The following is a 23,962-nucleotide window of genomic DNA, read 5'->3' as shown; positions in this document are numbered from 1 at the left end:
ATTTACATCAGTTATTAAGAATTACAAACAGCGTGGTACTGTATGGTAAATCTGTCTGGAGCAGGCAGTTCTCATGCATGAAGGATAGTCATGAGGGAAGCCACCAAGACACTCATAACAACTCTGAAGGAGTTACGGGCTTCTATGGCTATGACTGGAGAAAACACGCAGAGTGCAACTTTTGTCTGTTCCATCACCAATCAGCATCATTGTGGAGGGGTGCACAAGAGTTTAGCACAATGAAAAAGATCAGTTACATGCTCAAGTCTCCCATGTGCTTCTTTTTTGAATAAAATCCTTCTCTGTGCCACTCCATCATGAAGCTTTGACTGCTGGTGCAACATAAAAAAGTTCACAATGGAATGCTGAACTCCTTCGGAGTTGTCATGGGTGTCTTGGCGAGTTCCCTCATAAGTCTTTTTCTTGCACAGATCTCGATAACTGCCTATTTCAGGCAGATTGACCATAACGTACACCACTGTTTGTATTTGTTAATGATTGATATAAATGAAGTCCAAGACAAATTCAGTGAGTTGAAAGTGTTCATGTATCCATCCCCTGATTTGTCCAAAGAGCACTGGATGTAAACTTGACAATAAAAGTTATATTTAGTTTGTCCACTTACTTATGGCCTCCAACAATGAAGGAACAGTGGCTGTAATTACACAATACATTACATTACACAATTTGTTGAACACCTTGAACCCCACAAGAACAGCTTGTTTTCCTGTAGAGGCAAAATGACAAAAACTGCCACTGTCCAACAACTTATGGACCTGACTATAATTACTGTGTGTTGTGTTGAAAAACACGACTTCAAAGATTTACTGTATGACTGATTAAGTACTGTACTTAAACTGAGTGTACACAAAGCAATAATCTAAATCAAAGAAATGTAGCATTCAGCCTTACCGGTGCAATATATTTTTCGACAAATCCAGTTTCTTGTCTTTAAATCCTCTGTGGCTTTGCAGTCAGCACAAACACAATACTCCGTGTTTGTCAGTTCCTAACTTGTTTCTCCAGGTATTCTCAGAACATGTACGATAATGCCCAAATCCAGCCCCTTTCCATGTGACATCACCAGCTCATTCCTGCTCCTGCTTACCAAAACACACCTCTGTGCAGCTGATTGCCCAATGCAGGAACTTAGCTGACAGAGACAGACTGTACCACATTAACCTGTTAGTGAGCATTACCAGGAAGGCAACGTCAGTTCATCTGAATCATTATGAACCTTCCACCAGTTTCATAAGAGAGCCGTGCTTCTGCTACGCCCAGCCGCAGACACACGCTAAAGTCACACATGTGACAGCATAGCTGAGCACTCAGTCATTTGGGTGTTTCTCCTGTCAATGCAGTTAAAACAGAAATGGAACGAGAAAAGCAGGTTCATACATAAGTTTTATTCTCAAACCTCTGAACAAACCCACTTATTTCATTTTGCAGGAAGGTCAATTGATCCCGGTACAATGATCATGCTGGGACTACAAATCCAGAGCTCGCAAAATGACACTTTGTCTTGATTTTTAATGACTGCCTGCATCTCCCTGCAGCTGGAGTGCAGCCTTTGTTGGAGTAAAATAGCTGATGCGTGAATTAGAGCTGGTGAATCACCAGGCTATGGATGTGGAACAACAGAGTCACTATTTTAAAAAAGAAGCAAAAATCAATCAATCAATCAACTTTTTTCTTGTATAGCGCCAAATCACAACAAACAGTTGCCCCAAGGCGCTCCACATTGCAAGGCAAGGCCATACAATAATTATGAAACACAGTCTACGTCTAAAGCAACATAACCAAGGGATGGTCCAGGGTCACCCGATCCAGCCCTAACTATAAGCCTTAGCGAAAAGGAAAGTTTTAAGCCTAATCTTAAAAGTAGAGAGGGTATCTGTCTCCCTGATCTGAATTGGGAGCTGGTTCCACAGGAGAGGAGCCTGAAAGCTGAAGGCTCTGCCTCCCATTCTACTCTTACAAACCCTAGGAACTACAAGTAAGCCCGCAGTCTGAGAGCGAAGCGCTCTAATGGGGTAATATGGTACTATGAGGTCCCTAAGATAAGATGGGACCTGATTATTCAAAACCTTATAAGTAAGAAGAAGAATTTTAAATTCTATTCTAGCATTAACAGGAAGCCAATGAAGGGAGGCCAACACGGGTGAGATATGCTCTCTCCTGCTAGTCCCCGTCAGTACTCTAGCTGCAGCATTCTGAACCAACTGAAGGCTTTTTAGGGAACTTTTAGGACAACCTGATAATAATGAATTACAATAGTCCAGCCTAGAGGAAACAAATGCATGAATTAGTTTTTCAGCATCACTCTGAGACAAGACCTTTCTGATTTTAGAGATATTGCGTAAATGCAAAAAGGCAGTCCTACATATTTGTTTAATATGCGCTTTGAATGACATATCCTGATCAAAAATAACTCCAAGATTTCTCACAGTATTACTAGAGATCAGGGAAATGCCATCCAGAGTAACGATCTGGTTAGACACCATGCTTCTAAGATTTGTGGGGCCAAGTACAATAACTTCAGTTTTATCTGAGTTTAAAAGCAGGAAATTAGAGGTCATCCATGTCTTTATGTCTGTAAAACAATCCTGCAGTTTAGCTAATTGGTGCGTATCCTCTGGCTTCATGGATAGATAAAGCTGGGTATCATCTGCGTAACAATGAAAATTTAAGCAATACCGTCTAATAATACTGCCCAAGGGAAGCATGTATAAAGTGAATAAAATTGGTCCTAGCACAGAACCTTGTGGAACTCCATAATTAACTTTAGTCTGTGAAGAAGATTCCCCATTTACATGAACAAACTGTAATCTATTAGACAAATATGATTCAAACCACCGCAGCGCAATGCCTTTAATACCTATGACATGCTCTAATCTCTGTAATAAAATTTTATGGTCAACAGTATCAAAAGCAGCACTGAGGTCCAACAGAACAAGCACAGAGATAAGTCCACTGTCCGAAGCCATAAGAAGATCATTTGTAACCTTCACTAATGCTGTTTCTGTACTATGATGAATTCTAAAACCTGACTGAAACTCTTCAAATAGACCATTCCTCTGCAGGTGATCAGTTAGCTGTTTTACAACTACCCTCTCAAGAATCTTTGAGAGAAAAGGAAGGTTGGAGATTGGCCTATAATTAGCTAAGATAGCTGGGTCAAGTGATGGCTTTTTAAGTAATGGTTTAATTATTGCCACCTTAAAGGCCTGTGGTACATAACCAACTAACAAAGATAGATTGATCATATTTAAGATTGAAGCATTAAATAATGGTAGGACTTCCTTGAGCAGCCTGGCAGGAATGGGGTCTAATAAGCATGTTGATGGTTTGGATGAAGTAACTAATGAAAATAACTCAGACAGAACAATCGGACAGAAACCAAATACCGGCATCACTGAAAGCAGCCAAAGATAACGATACATCTTTGGGATGGTTATGAGTAATTTTTTCTCTAATAGTCAAAATTTTGTTAGCAAAGAAAGTCATGAAGTCATTACTAGTTAAAGTTAATGGAATACTCAGCTCAATAGAGCTCTGACTCTTTGTCAGCCTGGCTACAGTGCTGAAAAGAAACCTGGGGTTGTTCCTATTTTCTTCAATTAGTGATGAGTAGAAAGATGTCCTAGCTTCACGAAGGGCTTTCTTATAGAGCAACAAACTCTTTTTCCAGGCTAAGTGAAGATCTTCTAAATTAGTGAGACGCCATTTCCTCTCCAACTTACGGGTTATCTGCTTTAAGCTACGAGTTTGTGAGTTATACCACGGAGTCAGACACTTTTTCAGAGGAGCTACAGCATCCAAAGTTGTCTTCAATGAGGATGTAAAACTATTGACAAGATACTCTAACTCCCTTACAGAGTTTAGGTAGCTACTCTGCTCTGTGTTGGTATATGACATTAGAGAACATAAAGAAGGAATCATATCCTTAAACCTAGTTACAGCGCTTTCTGAAAGACTTCTAGTGTAATGAAACTTATTCCCCACTGCAGGGTAGTCCATCAGGGTAAATGTAAATGTTATTAAAAAATGATCAGACAAAAGGGAGTTTTCAGGGAATACTGTTAAGTCTTCTATTTCCATACCATAAGTCAGAACAAGATCTAAAATATGATTAAAGTGGTGGGTGGACTCATTTACTTTTTGAGCAAAGCCGATAGAGTCTAATAATAGATTAAATGCAGTGTTGAGGCTGTCATTCTCAGCATCTGTGTGGATGTTAAAATCGCCCACTATAATTATCTTATCTGAGCTAAGCACTAAGTCAGACAAAAGGTCTGAAAATTCACAGAGAAACTCACAGTAACGACCAGGTGGACGATAGATAATAACAAATAAAACTGGTTTTTGGGACTTCCAATTTGGATGGACAAGACTAAGAGACAAGCTTTCAAATGAATTAAAGCTCTGTCTAGGTTTTTGATTAATTAATAAGCTGGAATGGAAGATTGCTGCTAATCCTCCGCCCCGGCCCGTGCTACGAGCATTCTGACAGTTAGTGTGACTCGGGGGTGTTGACTCATTTAAACTAACATATTCATCCTGCTGTAACCAAGTTTCTGTTAGGCAGAATAAATCAATACGTTGATCAATTATTATATCATTTACCAACAGGGACTTAGAAGAAAGAGACCTAATGTTTAATAGACCACATTTAACTGTTTTAGTCTGTGGTGCAATTGAAGGTGCTATATTATTTTTTCTTTTTGAATTTTTATGCTTAAATAGATTTTTGCTAGTTATTGGTGGTCTGGGAGCAGGCACCGTCTCTACGGGGATGGGGTAATAGGGGGATGGCAGGGGGAGAGAAGCTGCAGAGAGGTGTATAAGACCACAGCTCTGCCTCCTGGTCCCAACGCTAGACAGTCACAGTTTGGAGGATCCCAAAAAATTGGCCAGATTTCTAGAAATGAGAGCTGCTCCCTCTAAAGTGGGATGGATGCCGTCTCTCCTAACAAGACCAGGTTTTCCCCAGAAGCTTTGCCAATTATCAATGAAGCCCACCTCATTTTTTGGACACCACTCAGACAGCCAGCAATTCAAGGAGAACATGCGGCTAAACATGTCACTCCCGGTCTGATTGGGGAGGGGCCCAGAGAAAACAACAGAGTCCGACATTGTTTTTGCAAAGTTACACACCGATTCAATGTTAATTTTAGTGACCTCCGATTGGCATAACCGAGTGTCATTACTGCCGACGTGAATTACAATCTTACCAAATTTACGCTTAGCCTTAGCCAGCAATTTCAAATGTCCTTCGATGTCGCCTGCTCTGGCCCCCGGAAGACAATTGACAATGGTTGCTGGTGTCGCTAACTTCACATTTCTCAAAACAGAGTCGCCAATAACCAGAGTTTGATCCTCGGCGAGTGTATCGTCGAGTGGGGAAAAACGGTTAGAGATGTGAACGGGTTGACGGTGTACACGGGGCTTCTGTTTAGGGCTACGCTTCCTCCTCACAGTCACCCAGTCAGCCTGCCTTCCCGACTGCACGGGGTCTGCCAGGGGGGAACTAACGGCGGCTAAGCTACCTTGGTCCGCACCGACTACAGGGGCCTGGCTAGCTGTAGAATTTTCCACGGTGCGGAGCCGAGCCTCCAATTCGCCCAGCCTGGCCTCCAAAGCTACGAATAAGCTGCACTTATTACATGTACCGTTACTGCTAAAAGAGGCCGAGGAATAACTAAACATTTCACACCCAGAGCAGAAAAGTACGGGAGAGTACGGCGCTTTGATTTTACTGTCTATAGTAGTATTGTTTGACCAAATTACAATGCAAATTAAGTCACAATCTCAAGGTCAGTGTCTTTAAAATAATATGGTATGTTTGTTAAACTTGAAATTACATGATGACAAAGGAAATTAAAAAAATCAACTATGACGGTGTTTTCTACTCTTAAGCTTATCCTCGCACTAATACGCAGGTCAGGCCTGGGAGGACGCGCTCTGGTTCCATGTGTTGACGCATCCACCACACTCCAGAACTGGGTTGGGTCTTCAATGGCAACCAGTTTGGCAGATACTAATTCTCTCTGGATTTTTTTTTCTCTTTTTTTTCTGGTGTAGATGGGAAACTTTTTTACTTTCTTTCTCGTACATATACACTACGAACTCATAAATTTTATTTTTATTAGTTTATTTTTTTAGTGTTTTCATCTGCTGTGCATTTTATTTACTGTTTTACAACCCCAATTCCAGTGAAGTTGGGACGTTGTGTAAAATGTAAATTAAAACAGAATACAGTGATTTGCAGATCTTCTTCAACCTATATTCAATTGACTACACCACAAAGACAAGATATTTAATGTTCAAACTGAAAAACTTAATTGTTTTTCTGCAAATATTTGCTCATTTTGAAATGGATGCCTGCAACATGTTTCAAAAAAGTTGGTACAGTGGTATGTTTACCACTGTGTTACATCACCTTTCCTTCTAACAACGCTCAATAAGCGTTTGGGAACTGAGGACACTAATTGTTGAAGCTTTGTAGGTGGAATTCTTTCCCATTCTTGCTTGACGTACAACTTCAGTTGTTCAACTGTCCGGGGTCTCCGTTGTCGTATTTTGCACTTCATAATGTGCCACACATTTTCAATGGGCAACAGGTCTGGACTGCAGGCAGGCCAGTATAATACCTGCACTCTTTTACTACGAAGCCACGCTGTTGTAACGTGCAGAATGTGGCTTGGCATTGTCTTGCTGAAATAAGCAGGGACGTTCCTGAAAAAGACGTTGCTTAGATGGCAACATGTCTTGCTCCAAAACCTGGATGTACCTTTCAGCATTGATGGTGCCATCACAGATGTGCACGTTGCCCATGCCATGGGCACTAACACACCCCCATACCATCACAGATGCTGGCTTTTGAACCCTGCGCTGGTAACAATCTGGATGGTCTGTTTCCTCTTTTGTCCGGAGGACACGACATCCACGATTTCCAAAAACAATTTGAAATGTGGACTCATCAGACCACAGCACACTTTTCCACTTTGCGTCTGTCCATTTCAAATGAGCTTGGACCCAGAGAAGGTGGTGGCATTTCTGGATGTTGCTAATGTATGGCTTTCGCTTTGCATGGTAGAGTTTTAACTTGCACTTGTAGATGTAGTGACCAACTGTGTTAACGGACAATGCTTTTCTGAAGTGTTCCTGAGCCCACGTGGTAAGATCCTTTACACAATAATGTCGGTTTTTAATGTAGTGCTGCCTGAGGGATCAAAGGTCACGGGCATTCAACATTGGTTTTCGGCCTTGCCGCTTACGTGTAGCAAGTTCTCCAGATTCTCTGAATCTTCTGATTATACACTCAACAAAAATATAAACACAACACTTTTGGTTTTGCTCCCATTTTGTATGAGATGAACTCAAAGATCTAAAACTTTTTCCACATACACAATATCACCTTTTCCCTCAAATATTGTTCACAAACCAGTCTAAATCTGTGATAGTGAGCTCTTCTCCTTTGCTGAGATAATCCATCCCACCTCACAGGTGTGCCATATCAAGATGCTGATTAGACACCATGATTAGTGCACAGGTGTGCCTTAGACTGCCCACAATAAAAGGCCACTCTGAAAGGTGCAGTTTTATTACACAGCACAATGCCACAGATGTCGCAAGATTTGAGGGAGCGTGCAATTGGCATGCTGACAGCAGGAATGTCAACCAGAGCTGTTGCTCATGTATTGAATGTTCATTTCTCTACCATAAGCCGTCTCCAAAGGCGTTTCAGAGAATTTGGCAGTACATCCAACCAGCCTCACAACCGCAAACCACATGTAACCACACCAGCCCAGGACCTCCATATCCAGCATGTTCACCTCCAAGATCGTCTGAGACCAGCCACTCAGACAGCTGCTGAAACAATCGGTTTGCATAACCAAAGAATTTCTGCACAAACTGTCAGAAACCGTTTCAGGGAAGCTCATCTGCATGCTCGTCGTCCTCATCGGGGTCTCGACCTGACTCCAGTTCGTCGTCGTAACTGACTTGAGTGGGCAAATGCTCACATTCGCTGGCGTTTGGCACGTTGGAGAGGTGTTCTCTTCACGGATGAATCCCGGTTCACACTGTTCAGGGCAGATGGCAGACAGCGTGTGTGGCGTCGTGTGGGTGAGCGGTTTTCTGATGTCAATGTTGTAGATCGAGTGGCCCATGGTGGCGGTGGGGTTATGGTATGGGCAGGCGTCTGTTATGGACAAAGAACACAGGTGCATTTTATTGATGACATTTTGAATGCACAGAGATATCGTGACGAGATCCTGAGGCCCATTGTTGTGCCAATCCAAGAACATCACCTCATGTTGCAGCAGGATAATGCACGGTCCCATGTTGCAGGATCTGTACACAATTCTTGGAAGCTGAAAATGTCCCAGTTCTTGCATGGCCGGCATACTCACCGGACATGTCACCCATTGAGCATGTTTGGGATGCTCTGGACCGGCGTATATGACAGCGTGTACCAGTTCCTGCCAATATCCAGCAACTTCGCACAGCCATTGAAGAGGAGTGGACCAACATTCCACAGGTCACAATTGACAACCTGATCAACTCTATGCGAAGGAGATGTGTTGCACTGCATGAGGCAAATGGTGGTCACACCAGATACTGACTGGTATCCCCCCCCAATAAAACAAAACTGCACCTTTCAGAGTGGCCTTTTATTGTGGACAGTCTAAGGCACACCTGTGCACTAATTATGGTGTCTAATCAGCATCTTGATATGGCACACCTGTGAGGTAGGATGGATTATCTCAGCAAAGGAGAAGTACTCACTATCACAGATTTAGACTGGTTTGTGAACAATATTTGAGGGAAATGGTGATATTGTGTATGTGGAAAAAGTTTTAGATCTTTGAGTTCATCTCATACAAAATGGGAGCAAAACAAAAGTGTTGCGTTTATATTTTTGTTGAGTGTATTATGGACTGTAGATGATGGAATTCCTAAATTTCTTGCAATTGAACGTTGAGAAACACTGGACTATTTTTTCATGCAGTTGTTCACAAAGTGGTGATCCTCGCCCCATGTTTGCTTGTGAATGGCTGGGCCTTTTGGGGAAGCTCCTTTTATACCTAATCATGACACTTAACTGTTTCCGATCAACCTGTTCACCTGTGAAATGTTCCAAACAGGTGTTCTTTGAGCAGTGGTAAACATACCACTGTCCCAGCTTTTTTGAAACATGTTGCAGTCATCCATTTCAAAATGAGCAAATATTTGCACAAAACAATAACGTTTATCAGTTTGAACATTAAATATCTCGTCTTTGTGGTGTATTCGATTGAATACAGGTTGAAGAGGATTTGCAAATCATTGTATTGTTTTTATTTACATTTTACACAACATCCCAACTTCACTAGAATTGGGGTTGTACTTTAGTGTTAGAATATGTCTGTCTCTTCACGGTGAGATTGTGAGAAACGTCTTTTTGATTCCTTTCTGATACATCTGAAGAAATTGACAATAAAGCTGACTTTGAATTTGAAGTTGTTGAGAGATACAGTATCTTGATCAAGTACGCTCTGATATGCAGTGGATTTGGGAATTGATCCAACAACCTTTGTGTAAGAGACAGCCTGTTCTCTCACTTGAATCTCTGTCACCACACAAATAGGGACTAAGCATTCAAAATTCCATTTATCCAGCCATTAATTGACAAGGTGGGACTGGACCCTATGCAGTGTACAAATTATAAACGTACTGTAAATGTAATTATTTATTAAACACAAATGAATTTAAAAAAAAATACCATAAAATAGGATTTACATAAAGAAATTTTACTGTTAGGTGCTTTTCTCAGGATTCGTAGGATGAAACAGATGAGAGTCTATAACTCCTCCTGGATGAGATGCCAGTCCATCACAGGTTACGTCCCCAGGCAAAACATTCAAACCTGGATCTACATATTGGTCACCAAACTCCATATCCAATGAGTTACCTGGTGATAGAACAGGTTGTCCATAAACTAAAAGGTTGTTGGATTAATCCCGGTTATCCTGTATAATAATTTCTCCAAGAGCAAGACAATAAACAAATTACTCATGGTCCCAACACAGAGCTTCAGGGGGCGGATGAGCTTAAAGCAGTTGCATTTTTTTTTTAGACTACGCAGTATCATAATGTTTTTTCTTTTTCAAGCAAACTTGTTACTTTAAATACAATGAATTTGAGACAGTGAATTGCACTGGACAGGAATTTTTAAATTTAGCAAATGAACATAATTACTTTGAGGAAACTTGTAATCCTTAGTTAACATAATTAATGTTCTTAACTTGATTAAATTAAAAAATTTGTACATCTTCTCAGTGTCTTCTTTTTACAGCATAGCTTAAGGACCATCATGGCCACATTTGGATGGTCGAAGATTATTAAGCAACCAGCGCGGTGTGCCCGCCACAGGAAAAACACCTCCGTTGGAAGCCTTAAGGACAAGTTGGAACATGCCCTGTTGTTAAACAATTTCTCAGATACTCAACTGAAAGCCACCAAAAGCCGCCTGGATTTACAATGGTTATCAACACGGAGGTGTTTTTTCCTGTGGCGGGTGTGCCGCGCCCCCTGCGAGCCGACGCGCCAATCCGGCCGCACGTCTTTCATTAAAAAATTCTCCTTTAACAGTGGAATGTCCAGATAAACTGCTGATTCCGACCTCTTCTGAAAGTTCTCTGTTCTCTCTGTTGTGAAAGTGTAGGAACACGGACCCACAACAGGGGGCGCAAATGAACGGACAATGGAGGAATCAAATGACACTGTTTTTACTGTTGTGAAAACAGGCACAACAACACAGCCGATTACAATATTGAGACTGAGTCCAATAACAACGGTGTCGTGTGGGCAGGCTCGACGATAGGAGACGTCTGTCCAAGTCGAACCGGAACCAACCCGATTTCCTCTGCCACCGAACCCCGGAATACTGGAGCCGCCAAGTCCCGAATCCCCAGGTGGCCACTGCCTCCGCTTGTCGGATCCGGTACTGCTGGCAAGGAACAAAAAACAGTCAGGTGTGGATGCGGCTGCACCCAGTAACACGGAGGGTGGAGAGTCCACCTCCACCTCTCGTTAACAACGATACAGGAGTGTAGGAAGGTGAGTACTTATCCAAAAGTTGTTCAGTAGTCAGCTGTCCTACAAATGCTCCACAAGAAATACAACAATGGTTAGTTATATGTATGGGCAGAGATTGTTACCTCTTTGGTCAGGCGATATCTCGGCAAATGAGGTGAGATGCCGTCCTGCTGATATACCTCCGTGTTGATTGGGATCAGCTGTCTCCAGTGATGGATGACAGCTGTCGTCCTGGCTGCTCCCGTAAGGCGGCAGCGCCCTCCGGTGCCTGGAGCCCGCACTCCAGGCAGGGCGCCCTCTAGTGGTGGTGGGCCAGCAGTACCTCCTCTTCAGCGGCCCACACAACAGGACCCCCCCTCAACGGGCGCCTCCTGGCGCACGACCGGGTTTGTCAGGGTGGCGACGGTAGAAGTCGGCCAGGAGGGCCGGGTCCAGGATGAAGCCCTTCTTCACCCAGGAGCGTTCTTCGGGGCCGTACCCCTCCCAGTCCACCAGATACTGAAAACCCCGGCCCATTCGTCGGACGTCGAGGAGCCGGCGCACGGTCCAAGCCGGCTCTCCGTCGATGATCCGGGCAGGAGGTGGTGCCGGACCCGGAGTGCAGAGGGGTGAGGTGTGATGGGGTTTAATCCTGGAGACGTGGAATACTGGATGAATCCGCAGTGAGGCCGGAAGCTGGAGCCTCACTGCGGCGGGATTGATGACCTTGAGTATCTTGTAAGGGCCGATGTATCGTTCTTGCAGTTTTGGGGAGTCCACTTGAAGGGGAATGTCCTTGGTGGACAACCACACTTCCTGCCCAGGACGATACGTGGGAGCCGGGGCCCGCCGCCGGTCTGCATGGTTCTTCGCCCTCGTCCGGGCCTTTAACAAAGCAGAACGGGCGGCACGCCACACCCGACGGCACTTCCGTAGGTGGGCCTGGACCGAGGGCACACCGACCTCCCCCTCAACCACCGGAAACAACAGGGGTTGATACCCCAAGCACACCTCGAAAGGGGAGAGGCCGGTGGCTGACGACACTTGACTGTTGTGGGCGTACTCGATCCAGGCCAGGTGGGTACTCCAGGCCGTCGGGTGCGCAGCTGTCACACAGCGTAGGGTCTGCTCCATCTCCTGGTTGGCCCGTTCTGCTTGTCCGTTGGTCTGGGGGTGATACCCAGACGAGAGACTGACCGTGGCCCCCAGTTCACGGCAAAAGCTCCTCAAACATGCGAGGAGAACTGGGGACCGCGATTGGAGACGATGTCTGATGGTATCCCATGCAGACGGACGACGTGGAGGACTAGGAGGTCCGCTGTCTCCTGGGCCGTTGGTAGCTTCGGGAGGGCCACGAAGTGGGCCGCCTGGAGAATCGGTCCCACTATCGTGAGAATGACGGTGTTTCCCTGGGACGGCGGGAGACCCGTGACAAAATCCAGGCCGATGTGAGACCAGGGGCGATGAGGCACGGCAGCGGCTGTAGCAATCCCGATGTCTTGCGGTGGTCGGCCTTGCCCCTGGCGCAGGTGGTACAGGCCTGGATGTAACCCCGGACGTCGGCCTCCAGGGACGCCCACCAGAAGCGCTGCCGGACGACTGCCACGGTTCTTCGCACCCCAGGATAACAGGAGAGCTTAGAACCGTGACAGAAGTCCAGACACTGCAGCCCTGGCTTCTGGTGGGACGTAGAGTTTGTTCTTCAGTCCGGTTCCGGGGTCCGGGTCTCGTGTCAGAGCCTCCCGGACGGTCTTCTCCACGTCCCAGGTGAGGGCGGCCACGATAGCGGACCTCCGGGATGATGGGATCCGGGGGATCCGACGACTCCGTTTTGACCTCATCTTCATGTACCCGGGACAAAGCATCCGATCTTTGGTTTTTGGTCCCGGGACGGTAGGTGATCTGGAAGTCAAAACGGCCGAAGAACAGTGACCAGCGGGCTTGCCTGGGATTCAGCCGCTTGGCGGTCCTGATATACTCCAGGTTCCGGTGGTCAGTGAAAACCGTGAATGGCACAGACGTTCCCTCCAACAGATGTCTCCACTCCTCAAGAGCCTCTTTCACCGCAAGGAGCTCTCGATTGCCGACGTCATAGTTCCGTTCGGCTGGGGTCAACCTGCAGGAAAAATAGGCACACGGGTGAAGGACCTTATCGGTCTTCCCGCTCTGGGACAGCACGGCTCCTATCCCTGAGTCCGAGGCGTCCACTTGAACCACTAACTGGCGACTAGGATCGGGCTGCACCAGAACAGGTGCAGACGAGAAGCGCCGTTTCAACTCCTTGAATGCGGCATCGCACCGATCCGACCAGGTGAAGGGGACTTTTGGTGAGGTCAGGGCTGTCAGGGGGCTAACTACCTGACTGTAGCCCTTAATGAACCTCCTGTAAAAATTAGCAAAGCCTAGGAACTGTTGCAACTTCCTACGGCTTGTGGGTTGGGGCCAGTCTCTCACCGCCGCAACCTTGGCCGGATCAGGAGCGACGGAGTTGGAGGAGATAATGAACCCCAAGAAGGACAAAGACGTGCGGTGGAACTCACACTTCTCGCCCTTCACAACAGCCGGTTCTCCAACAACCGCTGCCAGGACCTGACGTACATGCGGACATGAGTCTCAGGATCCGGAGAAAAGATGAGGTATATCGTCTAGATATACGAAGACGAACCGGTGCAGGAAATCCCGCAAGACATCATTAACTAATGCTTGGAACGTCGCGGGGGCATTTGTGAGGCCGAACGGCATGACCAGGTACTCAAAGTGACCTAAGGGGGTGTTAAATGCCGTTTTCCACTCGTCTCCCTTCCGGATCCAAACCAGATGATACGCATTCCTAAGATCGAGCTTGGTGAAGATTTGGGCTCCATGCAGGGGTGTGAACACGAATCCAACAGGGGCAACGGGTATCGGTTTGCGAACCGTGATTTCGTCAGCCCCCTATAATCAATGCATGGACGAAGTCCGCCGTCTTTTTTACCCACAAAAAAGAAACCTGCGCCATCGGGGAGGTGGAATTCCGGATCAACCCGGCAGCTAATGAGTCCCGGATGTAGGTCTCCATTGATTCGCGCTCAGGCCGTGAGAGGTTGTACAGCCTACTGGACGGGAACTCACTGCCCGGAACCAAATCAATGGCACAATCATACGGACGGTGGGGGGGAAGTGTGAGAGCCAGATCCTTGCTGAACACGTCGACAAGGTCGTGGTACTCCACCGGCACCGTCCCCAGATTGGGCGGGACTCTGACCTCCTCCTTAGCTGGGAGCCGGGAGGAACCGAGGAACCTAGACACACCCGATGGCAGGTCTCGCTCCACTGAACCACTACCCGGACGGCCAATCGATCCGGGGATTGTGCTTCAACATCCAGGGAAATCCTAAAACCACACGGGAGGTGGCCTGAGTCACAAAAAACTCGATCACCTCCCGGTGATTTCCTAACACCACCAGAGTTACAGGTGGTGTCTTATGCGTGATCGGAGGGAGTAGGGAGCCATCTAGTGCCCGAACCTGTACAGGCGAGGTAAGCGCCACCAGAGGGAGCCCTATCTCCCTGGCCCATCTGCTGTCCAACAGATTCCCCTCAGAGCCCGTGTCCACCAGTGCTGGGGCCTTCAGGGTTGAGTCCTCATAAAGGATCGTAACTGGGAGTCGTGTGGCAATGTGGGTGTGTCCCACGTGAATGTCTCGGCCCACCCCTAGCCCAGTTTCTAGGGGGCGGGCGTTGGAGTTTAACCGCTCGGGGCAGTCTCTCATATGGTGCTCTATTGCACCACAAACAAAACAAGCTCCGTGGGCCCGTCTCCTCTGTGCATCTGGTGCCCTAAATGTTGCCCTACTCGTGTCCATAGCTTCATCAGCAGGGGGAGCTGTGGCCCCACGGAGCGCAGGGGCCGTGGAGCATGGGGAAGGCGGAGCGCGGTCGGAACCGGAAGGGAGAGGGACGGCGCGTGCCCGGCCACGCCCTTCGTCTCGTTCCCGCCGACGTTCTTCTAAACCGATTGTCTAACCGTATGACAAGATTGATGAGCTCATCTAAATCCCGCGGTTCGTCCTTAGCCACCAGGTGCTCCTTAAGAACCAAAGACAGTCCGTTTACAAAGGCGGCGCGGAGGGCAGTGCTATTCCAGCCGGACCTCGCAGCCGCAATGCGGAAGTCGACGCATAGGCAGCTGCGCTCCGACGCCCGTCTCATTGACAGTAGCACGGTTGAAGCGGTTTCTTCTATTAGGGTGATCGAACACGGTTCTGAGCTCCCTTACAAACCCATCATATGTCAGAAGGAGCTGTGAATGCTCCCAGCGCTGTAGCCCAAGCGCGTGCCTCACCGCGAAGCAGGTTTATTACATAAGCTACTTTGCTAGCATCAGTCGCGTACATGACGGGACGCTGTGCGAAGACGAGCGAGCACTGCATAAGAAAATCTGCGCACGTCTCCACACAGCCTCCGTACGGTTCTGGCGGGCTTATGTAAGCTTCAGGGGAAGGTGGGTGGGGTCGTTGAACGACCAGTGGAACATCGCTGTTACGCACAGGGTCGACGGGAGGGAGAGCCGCAGCGGCGCCCGGGGGGCGCGCTTCCACTTGTGCGGCGAGAGCCTCCACCCTGCGGTTCAGGAGGACGTTCTGCTCGGTCATTAAATCCATCCGAGTCGTGAAAGCGGTGAGGATCCGCTGCAACTCACCGATCACCCCTCCCGAGGACGCCTGCGCGTCCTGTTCTTCCATTGGCCGTTCAACAGCCGGTTGACGCCCCTCGGGATCCATGACAATGGCCGAGATATCCTGTTGTGAAAGTGTAGGAACACGGACCCACAACAGGGGGCGCAAATGAACGGACAATGGAGGAATCAAATAACACTGTTTTTACTGTTGTGAAAACAGGCACAACAACACAGCCGATTACAATATTGAGACTGAGTCCAATAACAACGGTGTCGTGTGGGCAGGCTCGACGATAGGAGACGTCTGTCCAAGTCGAACCGGAACCAACCCGATTTCCTCTGCCACCGAACCCCGAGAATACTGGAGCCGCCAAGTCCCGAATCCCCAGGTGGCCACTGCCTCCGCTCGTCGGATCCGGTACTGCTGGCAAGGAACAGAAACAGTCAGGTGTGGATGCGGCTGCACCCAGTAACACGGAGGGTGGAGAGTCCACCTCCACCTCTCGTTAACAACGATACAGGAGTGTAGGAAGGTGAGTACTTATCCAAAAGTTGTTCAGTAGTCAGCTGTCCTACAAATGCTCCACAGAAAAATAAACAATGGTTAGTTATATGTATGGGCAGAGATTGTTACCTCTTTGGTCAGGCGATATCTCGGCAAATGAGGTGGAGATGCCGTCCTGCTGATATACCTCCGTGTTGATTGGGATCAGCTGTCTCCAGTGATGGATGACAGCTGTCGTCCTGGCTGCTCCCGTAAGGCGGCAGCGCCCTCCGGTGCCTGGAGCCCGCACTCCAGGCAGGGCGCCCTCTAGTGGTGGTGGGCCAGCAGTACCTCCTCTTCAGCGGCCCACACAACACTCTCACGACGTCCTGGGTCAACAGAGGCTTAAATTTGGAGGTTTTCAGCTTGAAACAGGATGACGACGTCGCCTCGGAGCGCTGCGCGACGTCCTGCTCCGTGGGAAGTCCTTACAGCGATAGAAACAATCCAAAATCTCTCATCAGCCGTTAAAATTTTCACGGAAAACCAGCTGAATTTCTCGAATGGTATCCACTTGGATGTGCCTCACAGTTTCTGAAAAGATTTTGATGAAGCACAGCACCAGTCTCTCAGCAATTTCTCAGACAATGAAAATCCGACGAGGGGGCTGGACCACTCCTCCCACAAGGCTTGCTCACAGGCGAATGACGTCACCGAGAGGCGTGGAAAAACTCACGCATGCGCACAAAGGTTCAAGCTTGGCCGTAAAAACATATGAATCAAACCCATATAGTTTTTAAAAAATAAAACGGTCGGTTTCTTTTCTAATAGACCTCGTATTTGAAGAGTTTCAGTCAGGTTTCAGAATTTATCATAGCACAGAAACAGCATTAGTGAAGGTTAAAAATGATGATCTTGTGGCCTCAGACAGTGGACTCATCTCTGTGCTTGTCCTGTTAGACCTCAGTGCAGCTTTTGATACTGTTGACCATAAAATTTTATTACAGAGATTAGAGCATGCCATAGGTATTAAAGGCACTGGGCTGCAGTGGTTTGAATCATATTTATCTAATAGTTACAATTTGTTCATGTAAATGGGGAGTCTTCTTCACAGACTAAGGTTAATTATGGAGTTCCACAAGGTTCTGTGCTAGGACCAATTTTATTCACTTTATACATGCTTCCCTTAGGCAGTATTATTAGAAATCATTGCTTAAATTTTCATTGTTACGCAGATGACACCCAGCTTTATCTGTCCATGAAGCCAGAGGACACACACCAATTAGTTAAACTGCAGGAATGTCTTTCAGACATAAAGACATGGATGACCTCTAATTTCCTGCTTTTAAATTCAGATAAAACTGAAGTTATTGTACTTGGCTCCACAAATCTTAGAAACATGGTGTCTAACCAGATCCTTACTCCAGTAATACTGTGAGAAATCTTGGAGTCATTTTGATCAGGATATGTCCTTCAATGCGCATATTAAGCAAATATGTAGGACTGCTTTTTTACATTTGTGCAATATCTCTAAAATTAGAAAGGTCTTGTCTCAGAGTGATGCTGAAAAACTAATTCATGCATTTATTTCCTCTAGGATGGACTATTGTAATTCATTATTATGAGGTTGTCCTAAAAGTTCCCTGAAAAGCCTTCAGTTAATTCAAAATGCTGCAGCTAGAGTACTGACGGTGACTAGAAGGAGAGAGCATATTTCACCCATATTGACCTGTCTTCATTGGCTTCCTGTTAATTCTAGAATACAATTTAAAATTCTTCTCTTACTTATAAGGTTTTGAATAATCAGGTCCCATCTTATCTTAGGGACCTCTTAGTACCATATCACCCCAATAGAGCGCTTCGCTCTCAGACTGCAGGCTTACTTGTAGTTCCTAGGGTTTTTAAGAGTAGAATGGAAGGCAGAGCCTTCAGCTTTCAGGCTCCTCTCCTGTGGAACCAGCTCCCAATTCGGATCAGGGACACAGGCACCCTCTCTACTTTTAAGATTAGGCTTAAAACTTTCCTTTTTGCTAAAGCTTATAGTTAGGGCTGGATCAGGTGACCTTGAACCATCCCTTAGTTATGCTGCTATAGACTTAGACTGCTGGGGGGTTCTCGTGATGCACTGAGTGTTCCTTTCTCTTTTTGCTCTGTATGCACCACTCTGCATTTAATCATTAGTGATTGATCTCTGCTCCCCTCCACAGCATGTCCATCCATCCATCCATTTTCTTCCGCTTTATCCGGAGTCGGGTCGCGGGGGCAGCAGCTCAAGCAAAGCCGCCCAGACCTCCCGACCCACACACACCTCCTCCAGCTCCTCCGGGGGAACCCCAAGGCGTTCCCAAGCCAGCCGAGAGATGTAGTCCCTCCAGCGTGTCCTGGGTCTTCCCCGGGGCTTCCTCCCAGTGGGACGTGCCCGGAACACCTCTCCAGCGAGGCGTCCAGGGGGCATCCGGAAAAGATGCCCGAGCCACCTCAACTGACTCCTTTCGACGTGGAGGAGCAGCGGCTCGACTCCGAGCTCCTCCTCCGAGCTCCTCCCCTCACCCTATCTCTAAGGGAGCGCCCAGCCACCCTGCGGAGGAAACTCATCTTGGCCGCTTGTACTCGCGATCTCGTTCTTTCGGTCATGAGCCAAATCTCATGACCATAGGTGAGGATCGTAACGTAGATCGATCGGTAAATCGAGAGCTTTGCCCCCCTACTCAGCTCTCTCTTCACCACGACGGTCCGATACAGCGACCGCATCACTGCAGATGCTGCACCGATCCGTCTATCGATCTCACGCTCCAGCCGTCCCTCACTCGTGAACAAGACCCTGAGATACTTAAACTCCTCCACTTGAGGCAAGGACACTCCACCGACCTCAAGAGGGAGCACCTTTGTCCGGTCGAGAACCATGGCCTCAGATTTGGAGGTGCTGATTTTCATCCCGGACGCTTCACACTCGGCTGCAAACCGCCCCAGTGCATGCTGAAGGTCCTGATTTGATGAAGCCAACAGAACCACATCGTCCGCAAACAGCAGAGACGAGATTCTGTGGTTCCCAAACCAGACCCCCTCTACACCCTGGCTGCGTCTAGAAATTCTGTCCATAAAAATAATGAACAGAACCGGTGACAAAGGGCAGCCCTGGCGGAGGCCAACGTGCACTGGAAACAGGTTTGACTTACTACCGGCAATGCGAACCAAGCTCCTGCTGCGGTCGTACAGGGACCGGATAGCCCTTAGCAAAAGACCCTGGACCCCGTACTCCTGGAGCACTCCCCACAGGGTGCGCCGAGGGACACGGTCGAATGCCTTCTCCAGATCCACAAAACACATGTGGACTGGTTGGGCAAACTCCCATGAAGCCTCGAGCACCCGATGGAGCGTGTAGAGCTGGTCCAGTGTGCCGCGACCAGGACGAAAACCACACTGCTCCTCCTGAATCTGAGGTTCAACCATCGGTCGAATTCTCCTCTCCAGTACTCTGGAATAGACCTTACCGGGGAGGCTGAGGAGTGTGATCCCCCTATAGTTGGAACACACCCTCCGGTCCCCCTTCTTAAACAGAGGGACCACCACCCCGGTCTGCCAATCCAGAGGCACTGTCCCCGATCGCCACGCGATGTTGCAGAGGCATGTCAGCCAAGACAGCCCCACAACATCCAGAGACTTAAGGTACTCAGGACGGATTTCATCCACCCCAGGAGCCTTGCCACCGAGGAGCTTTCTAACCACCTCGGTGACTTCGGCCTGGGTAATGGATGAGTCCGCCTCCGAGTCCCCAGTCTCTGCTTCCTCTTCGGAAGATGTGACGATGGGATTGAGGAGATCCTCGAAGTACTCCTTCCACTGCCCTACAACATCCCCAGTCAGGGTCAACAGCTCCCCACCCGCACCGTAAACAGTGCTGGTGGAGAGCTGCTTCCGCCTCCTGAGGCGTAGGACGGTTTGCCAGAATCTCTTCGAGGCCGACCGATAGTCCTCCTCCATAGCCTCCCCGAACTCCTCCCAGACCCGAGTTTTTGCCTCTGCGACCGCACGGGCTGCGGCACGCTTGGCCTGCCGGTACCTGTCAGCTGCCTCTGGGGTCCCACCTACCAACAAAGATAAGTAGGACTCCTTCTTCAGCTTGATGGCATCCCTTACTTCCGGTGTCCACCACCGGGTTCGGGGACTGCCGCCGCGACAGGCACCAGAGACCTTGCGACCACAGTTACGAGCAGCCGCATCGACAATGGAGGTGGAGAACATGGTCCACTCGGACTGCATGTCTCCAACCTCCCCGGGATCTGGGAGAAGCGCTCCCGGAGGTGGGAGTTGAAGACCTCGCTGACAGAGGGTTCCACCAGTCGTTCCCAGCAGACCCTCACGATACGTTTGGGCCTGCCAGGTCTTACCGCCTTCCTACCCTCCCAGCGGATCCAACTCACCACCAGGTGATGATCAGTCGACAGCTCTGCCCCTCTCTTCACTCGAGTGTCCGAGACACGTGGCCGAAGGTCAGATGATACGACTACAAAGTCGATCATCGACCTCCGGCTCAGGGTGTCCTGGTGCCACGTGCACTTATGGACACCCTTGTGCTCGAACATGGTGTTGTGATGGACAAACTGTGACTAGCACAGAAGTCCAACAACTGAACACCACTCGGGTTCAGATCGGGGAGGCCGTGCTTCCCGATCACCCCCCTCCAGGTCTCACTGTCGCCGCCCACGTGGGCGTTGAAATCCAGCAGGAGAACAATGGAGTCCCAGTCGGAGCGTTATCTAGTACCCCTCCCAGGGACTCCAGGAAGGTCAGGTACTCTGCACTGCTGCTCGGCCCGTAGGCCGAGACAACAGTGAGAGACCTGTCCCCGACCCGAAGGCGTAGGGACGCGACCCTCTCGTTCACCGGAGTGAACTCCAACATTTGGCGACTGAGCTGGGGAGCAATAAGCAATGCGACCCCAGCTCTCCGCCTCTCCCCGTGGGCGACGCCAGAAAAATGAAGCGTCCAGCCCTCTCCAGGAGTTGGGTACCAGAGCCCAAGCTGTGCGTGGAGGTGAGCCCGACTATCTCTAGCCGGTATCTCTCAACCTCCTGCACAAGCTCAGGCTCCTTCCCCCCTAGCGAGGTGACATTCCACGTCCCAACAGCCAGGAGCTGTGAGCATGGACCGGGCCGCTGGGCCACCCGCCCTCGACCGCCACCCAATCCTCTCTGCACCCGACCCCCATGGCCCCCTCTGCAGGTGGTGAACCCACAGCATGTCTTTTCCTGATTCTTTCCCCTCAGCCCCAACCAGTCCCAGCAGAAGACTGCCCCTCCCTGAGCCTGGTTCTGCTGGAGGTTTCTTCCTGTTAAAAGGGAGTTTTTCCTTCCCACTGTCGCCAAGTGCTTGCTCATAGGGGGTCGTTTGGACCATCAGGGTTTTTCTGTAATTATTGTATGGATTTTGCCTTGCAATATAAAGCGCCTTGGGGCAACTGTTGTTGTGATTTGGCGCTATATAAATAAAATTGATTTGATTTGAACAACAGCTGTTTCAGAAATAGGGCTGCAGTACAGATGGGAAATCTTTCACCTTTCTTGGTTTTAATTTGTCCTGGAGATCGTACTGGCCAATGCCTTTGTAGCTGATTCCAAGCCACCATGGGATCCCTTGTTTGTCCTGTGGGAGGAGACAACAGGCATTAAAGAGTGACAAGTGCACAGTGATTTCACTTTAACCACAACAGAAAACTTACCTTAACTTCATAATAATGAACACCATATGTGGGCAACGATTCCACCAATGTCAAATACCTGCAATCAAAACATTCTTATTGAATACACCAGCTGTTTTTGTTTTATTGTTCACATGTACATATAGTTTATCTTACAACTTGATAACAGTCAGAATATGATCTCTGCCCAGATTGTACAAATGAAAAAACCTGGCAAAACTAAAAATTTCAAGGTAACGTATACCAATATATTTTTAAGTTTTAAACAAAACTCAAATTAAGTTTTTTGTGTCCTAAATACAATGGTAGGCTGAAAAGTTCTAAGGCTCACTATGATACAGTTAATCAGAATCAGAATCCAGAAGAAGTTTATTGCCATTGCCAGTGAACAGGATTCACAGACTAGGAATTTGCTTCGGTACAATGGTGCAACATTAAGAAGAGATAAAATGCTAGGATAAAATAAAATATACATATGTGTCAAAATAAGATAAAATCTAAGATTAAAAAAAGAAATATGAAATATGAAAGGCTGTGTGCAACAGAAAAACAGAGAAACAGAAAAAACAGTGCAGTGGGAGGAGTGCAATTAAAAACCAAAGTACACTGTCTAAAGTGACCCGTGATAAGAGATAAAGTGACAGAGTTAAGCTTAAGGTGACTGAGTTATGAGGAGTTCATGAGTCTAATGGCAGAGGGGAAGAAACTGTTCTTATGGGGAGGTTCTGGTCCGGATGGACCGTAGCCTCCTGCCCGAGGGGAGTGATTTGAACAGACCGTGTGCAGGGTGAGAAGGGTCAGCTGTGATCCGACCTGCTCGGCCCAGAGTCCTGGAGATGTGTAGGTCGTGGAGAGATGGAAGGCTACAGCCGATAACCTTCTCAGCAGAGGCCACAATGCGCTGCAGTCTGTGTCTGTCCCTGGCTGTGGCCCCGGCGTACCACACCATGATGGAGGAGCAGAGGATGGACTCGATGATGGCCGTGTAGAAAATGACTAGCCCCAGCAACTGCTGACGACCAGCAGACAGGCAGCTGGCCTTCTTCAGCTGCCGCAGGAAGTACATCCTCTGCTGGGCCTTCTTGATGAGGGAGCTGATGGTTGACTCCCACTTGAGGTCCTGGGTGATGGTGGTGCCGAGGAAGCGGTGACAGACCCACAGTGGTGATGGGGCTGTTGGTGAGGGCGAGGGAGGGCGGGGGGGCTGTGGCTTTCCTGAAGTCCACGATCATCTCCACTGTTTTCTGGGCGTGAGCTCCAAGACCAAAATAGATAATTTGTTAGATACCTGAAAATGTTTGTGTGTGTGTCTTGAATATATGACACATCAATTTCTCTAGATAATTTCTATATCAACTTTAATATTTGTATTTATGACACATTGTACTAGTTTGGAAAAAAGGTGCGTAATGTGATCCCTTTAACAATAACAACAGCAAAAGCTACAGTGAGATGATTGATTTCTTGTGTTAAACTGAATTCTATCACCTTGAGCAACTGTACCGACGTAACGTCTAATGAAGGTTAACTTGTGTTGCTCACCTGTGAGGATCATTAACTTCTACAGCAAATTCTTCTCTCTGAAGTACAGGTTTTCTAGCTGCTTCCACTGGTATAACTGAAAGTTAAAAGAAAGAAATGTCAACATCTGATGAAAGAAATTTAACATCAAAAATAAACCTGTATCCAGTTTTTCCAAGCAGCATGTTTAAGTGCAGTTATGAAATCACACTGTAACACTAACTGTTATTACAGCATGGACCATCTGGCATGCCAACTAACGCAGTAATAACGCAGGTGTTAAGCAGACACAGATGCCACAGGGGGACATGACAGAAAGACTCCATGGCTCATTATATCCATCCCTGCATCACTGATAGGAACAGTCTGTTTCAGTCACTGACTCACTGTGTGTCTGGACCCTGAATTAGACACACTTCAAACTCCAGCGTACAGAAAATGACATCCATGTAAATGTACAATACATGTAAATATATCACATCATGTACTACATAGATAACATTTAGTATTCAGTAATATGGTAAGGTACATACAT

General features: G+C 47.7%; 1 protein-coding gene across 1 annotated transcript in view; it reads right to left on the bottom strand.

Annotated features, from left to right (window-relative positions):
- frmd4bb (FERM domain containing 4Bb) overlaps positions 1–23,962 on the bottom strand; it is a 119,753-nt gene that overhangs the window by 30,726 nt on the left and 65,065 nt on the right. The gene's annotated exons all lie outside the window — the stretch shown is intronic.

The sequence above is a fragment of the Thalassophryne amazonica genome, chromosome 6 (assembly GCF_902500255.1).
Source record: "Thalassophryne amazonica chromosome 6, fThaAma1.1, whole genome shotgun sequence".
NCBI lineage: Eukaryota > Metazoa > Chordata > Actinopteri > Batrachoidiformes > Batrachoididae > Thalassophryne > Thalassophryne amazonica.
This window is presented reverse-complemented; position numbering and strand designations above follow the sequence as displayed.